This window comes from Cibotium barometz, chromosome 63 (genome assembly GCF_041138505.1).
Source record: "Cibotium barometz isolate CiBa-2024 chromosome 63, ASM4113850v1, whole genome shotgun sequence".
NCBI classification, from domain to species: Eukaryota; Viridiplantae; Streptophyta; class Polypodiopsida; order Cyatheales; family Cibotiaceae; genus Cibotium; species Cibotium barometz.
The window spans coordinates 31,062,435-31,067,958 of NC_141108.1; the positions used below are offsets into that span (position 1 = coordinate 31,062,435).

Sequence of the window (5,524 nt, forward strand, 5' to 3'; positions counted from 1 at the left end):
AGACTTTACTAAGTTGAGATGAAATGAAGCAATAGTGCAATGCAGCCTCTGAGCTGAGATGAAACAAAGCAACAGCGTTGCAAGCTATGGCTGTCTAGTACTCGACTGCAGTTAGAAGCGATGCCTATCTTGGTACTTAGTAGAAGCGATGACTCTCTATAGCCAAAGTTATGATACTCTTGTTGAACCAAAAAGAATATGAAGCAAGGATACGCTTGCAAGTTGGCTGAGCCAAAAGCGATGAAGCTCTGGCTGAGAGAAAGACTAGAAAAAAACATAAGCGCCTGCTACCAATTACTTGAGCCTTGAGCGATGAGTTGGCTAAGCCTTGAGAACGATGATGAAGCCATAGAAGTGCGAGGTAAGGATTTGAGATCTGTTCCAAGAGGTGCTTCTCGTCACAGCTCTCATGGCCCAGCTGAACCTTGCATGTTCTTTCGTGTTGAACCCAGTTGCTCTGTCGTAGAGAAGAGGCATCACCTTGCCACTATGAACATTGAGATGATACAAAAACCATTGCAAGGGTAGTGTTTCATAGATCTCCAGGGTGGCTTTGTACCCAATGCTGTTTGAACGCTTGCTCGGCTTAGAAGTGCTATGCCTGAAGGGATGGCACTGGACGTTACAATAGTTCAAATGCTAATGCATAGCAGCCAAAGCTGTTTGTGGGCATGATTCTTATTCTCATCTTTGTTTGTGGGCATGATTCTTATTCTCATCTTTGCAGAGGCTCTTGCTCTTTATGGGTTGATTGTATCATCCTATCAAATCAAAAAAAAAGTGTGTGTGTGTGAGAGAGAGAGAGAGAGAGAAGGGCTGCCAAGTGTGTGTGCGTGTGTGTGAGTGAGAGAGAGAGAGAGGAGAGAGAAGGGCTGCCAAGTGTGTGTGTGTGTGTGTGTGTGTGTGAGTGAGATAGAGAGAGGAGAGAGAAGGGCTGCCAAGTGTGTGTGTGTGTGTGTGTGTGTGTGAGTGAGAGAGAGGAGAGAGAGAGAGAGAGAGAGAGAGAGAGAGAGAGGGAGGGGGGCTGCCGAGTGTGTGTGCGTGTGTGGTGTGTGTGAGAGAGAGAGAGAGAGAGAGATTTGATTTGATTTGATTTGGTTTGATTTGATTTGGTATTTACGTCCGCGGGGGGCCAAAAATGACCCATGGGACCCTCATGTTTACAAATAGTCTCCCCTTGCGGGGGTGTGATCCGTGTCATCTGTAGATGTTTCCATTAGTAGTTTGTGGTGTTCTAGGATGCGGGTAAGATATGTCCCTAGACCTGTAGGAGAGGGTTTTGTTTTTAGAAGCAAATCTGCAAAAGTGTGGCATCCATGGATGAGCTGCTAAAAATTAGCTCGAATGTGCGCATATGCGGGGCATTTTAGTGTCACGTGAGCTTCATCCTCAAGGGCTTGCATAGTGCATGCTTTGCATATCCTTTTTTCAGCATCAATTTTCAGCCATCCTCCCGTTTCTATCTTAAGCATGTGTGATCTTGTATGCATCAAAGTTATGGCTCTTCTTGCCATATGGGGCATGGGCATGTGGATGTGAACTTGTGCTTCCAGTTGGCTCATTTTGTATGTCTCCCAATATCCTGGGTTTACATTTTTGCAGTAGTACTCATACTTGGATCTGTGTGTAGTCGTTTGCCATTTATTGTGAAGGCAATCAAGTATTGCTATGTCAAAATTCAGCATGCATTCTCTTTCTTTCCCCGTGTCAATCGGCATGTCTACATATGCCTCCACATCCCATTTGGTGAGCCACTTTCTGATGTCTTGAACAAGACTAGAGGAAAGAAATTTACTCTTCCATGTCTTTTGTGGTGCACATCCAATTTCCCATGCTATGCGGGGGATTCGAGTAGCGGGCATCATTTTGATTTTCAATATGTATGCATGCATTCTTTTTAAGGCTTTGATCTCTAGAGGCATGTTTCCTGTTTCTAGCAATAGCACCGGGTAAGGTGTGGTTTTCTTAACGCCCAAGTGTCTACATAGGAACTTCTTTTGTATTTTCTCAATCTCATTCCATGTATGAGCTGAAATGCTTGCGCCCCACACTTCTACTCCATATAGAATGGCCTGCACTACACATGTCTCAAAGATTATGTTCTTTATCTCCCATCTTCTGATGTTTTTTGCATGCACATGTTCTCAAATTGATAGTACTTGCATTGTCCCCAGGCATAATTGGATGGAATATCAATTCCCAAGTACCAAAAGCTGTCCACTTTCTCAATTGGCTACCCTTGATATGTGAGTGATGGCTGAATTTCTTGTGGATGAGTTCTTATGAGCATAAACTTCGTTTTGTTTACATTGACAGAGAGACCCGTAGTGTCACAAAAGGTGTGTATAGCATTTGTCAATTTCTATAAAGATGCCATGTCATGTGCAAAAAGTACAACACCATCTGCGTAGATTAGCAGCAAGAGGGTGAGCATTCCAATGGCTGGTCCATCTGTTTCTTCCACTAGTGCTTGAGGGATGAAGTCTTCTAGTTGGTCAATGCATAGTCCGAAGAGAGTGGGGGATAGGGGGCACCCTTGTTTGACTCCCATATTGCTTGAGAATTCTTTAGATAAGCCGGTCTGTGTCTTTAACTGGCATCTAACTTGTTGATAGAGTTGTGCTACTGCCACTCTAAGATGCATCGGGACCCCTATATATTCCATTCTCTGCCATAGCCCACTTCTTGGGATCGTGTCAAATGCTTTTGTAAAATCCACAAAGCAACAATGCAAAGTTTTCCCTTTTAGCCAGCTTTCTTCCATGAGAACCCTAAGCGATATGAGATGATCAATGGTACTATGTTTAGGTCTAAAACCTGCTTGTCCTTTAGCCCGTTTGCCATTTGCCTCGGCCCATACGCTTATAGCTTGTTCTAGGATGCTCCCTAGAAGCTTAGACATGCAAGATCCCACCATGATGGTTCGGTAATTAGTGGGCTGATTTGCATCCCCTTTCTTGAAAAGTGTTTTGATCCAATTCTTTTGCCAATCAATGGGTAGCCCTTGTGTTATGGATTTATTGAGGAGTCCGTGTATCCATTGCCGTGCAATACTGCCTGACCATTTGAGCATTTCTGAGTTGAACTGAAGCATGTCTGGTGCTTTGCCATTGGCTAGTTTTTTAATGCTCTTTGTTACCATCGGAAAGTCATAGCATTCTTCTGATTGTTTTGTCTCTTCCATATTAGGCATCCCTTCTGCATCTTTGTGTACATATAACTTTTCTACATATGCATACATATCTTCCGGGCTTATGTCTCCGGTAATGTCTTATCTTTTGCCTTTCATCCTCATCCATTCCTTTTTGGGGTTTTTCTTGAAGTTTATTAGGGCCTGTGTCTCGGTGTGTAGTTCATGTTCTCTTCTTTTTCTCCTCTTGAGAGTTATGTATGTTTTTGCCAAAGATGTCCATTCTATGGTTGTTTTGGGGGTTGACCTCAAATGTCTTTTAGCAATCTTGCATTCTTCATCAAACCATGAGTTGTGTGGCAACCCTTTCACCTTTGTTTCTTGTCTATGCGTTTTCCCCATTGTTTCTTCTGCTGCTGCACTCATTGCTTGCTTGAATTTGTTCCATGCTTGATCTACATTTATTGGCATGCATTCTCTTGCTAGTTTATCATCAAGGGAAGCGGCATAGGTTTTCTTTTTTTCAATTTGCATTTTGTATGCCCATGCTCGAATTTGAGCCTGTTTTCCTCTCCTGTGAATGGGTACCCATAACCATACATGAATGGGTGTATGATCCGAGTTTGGTGATCTATCCCCAATTTCAAAGTTATGCACCATGTGGGATGCCTCATATTGGATCAATACATAATCAATAGCACTCATTCCCTTATTGGCGGTGTAGCATGTGCATTCCCCTGAGTTGGCAAATTTGTTCACTCCATTTATAGCTGTTAATTGCATAGCTGTCATCATGCTTAGTAATGATGTTCCTTGTGGGTTTGTCACTTGGTCTTTTGAGCATCGCTTCCACATGTGGTCAAGTACATCCATTTTATGCTCTAGACCCGGAGGTGTCATGAGATTTATGACTTGCATTTGCGCATGTGCTATGCGAGCATTCATGTCCCCAGTAAGCATCACTACCTCTTCTTGCATGTAAGTGTTAATATCTGCATACAAATCTTCAAAGGGGTTGTTCTTCTCTATGTTGAAAGCATTATAGAACGGTGATTCCCTATGGGGAATGTAGCACCCTGCTATGAACACTAGTTTACCTCCTGTGTCAATCTTGACCCATATGTATCGCTTATGAGCATCTTTTTTGCATATTGTAATCACTTTTTGAAGCTCTTCTTTGTACATCACTGCCACCCCTCCTTGTCCTCTCATCTTTGTACATCACTGCCACCCCCCCTTGTCCTCTCATCTTTGTACATCACTGCCACCCCTCCTTGTCCTCTCATCTTTGTACTCGGCATCCACAGAGAGTGTGTGACATACCCATCAACATGTGGTATCCTGCATGTATCGTGTTCCCATGTTTCCAATAGGAAAAGTACATCCGCTTGTGGTGGTAAGACTTCTGTGAGCCCCTCCCCTTTGTGCCAGGGGAAGCCGCGGCAATTCCAGCTTATTACATGTAGTTCTGTGGTCCCATGGGCCTCCTCTTGTCATTTTTCCTATTCTCCCCCTTCCGTGGTGGGTGTTTTCTTATTGGTGCATGCTTCATAGGCTTCCCTTCTTGCCTTCTGTTGGTTCGGCGTTCTATCTTCACTTATGTATAATGGGCTGTCTTTTAGATATATGCAAGAATTTTCAAGGATAATGGCCCTCTTTCGTGCATCTAGGAGTGTGCATACAATTGCCCGGTTGGTTTTGGGCTTCTTCTTCCCTACTCTGTGCTCGTCGTATACCACAACATCATGCATACCAAATTTAGTGGAAATGATATCCGTGATGTCCGTGTTCAATGTAAGCACTTGTTCTGTGTCCGTTTCTAGAATGCCTCGCACTACTATGTTCATCTTCTTTTTCTCTAGTTCGTTGTATTCTTTTTCATCCTCAATGACAAACATTTCATCATTTGTGGTAGTGGTGGCTGAGTTTGTGTGCCCATTCTTTACTATGCTTGCCCAAGATCCCACATTTCCTGGTACATTTTGTTGGGTTCTCTCATTGATACGTGTAAAAATGCGCATCGGCTAAAAAAAAACGTTCAGAACAAAGGTCTTTTAAGCGACCCTAACAACTTAAAAAAATCATACAAATTGGGTCGCTTATGCCACCCAAAGTTGGGTGTTTATGCCACTCAAATAGGGTCATTTATGCCACCTTTGCAGCATCATTTATGCCACCTAAAAACGTGGTTTATGCCACCCTCGTAACGTCGTTTATGCCACCCAAACGCGATGTATATGCCACCCTTGAAACGTGGTTTATGCCACCCAAAAAGCATCGTTTATGCATCTCAAAAACGTCGCTATAGAGGTCGTTTAAACGATGGTCAAGAGCGACCTTTGGAAGAACGACTTCTATAGCGACCCCCGTAAGGGTCGCTACAGGTTTCTACTC

At 43.4% G+C, this 5,524-nt stretch overlaps 1 pseudogene; it reads right to left on the bottom strand.

The window, feature by feature from the left end:
- Positions 1-321: 321 nt before the first annotated feature.
- LOC147603942 (uncharacterized) lies at positions 322-5,151 on the bottom strand (annotated as a pseudogene).
- Between the last annotated feature and the right edge of the window lie 373 nt (positions 5,152-5,524).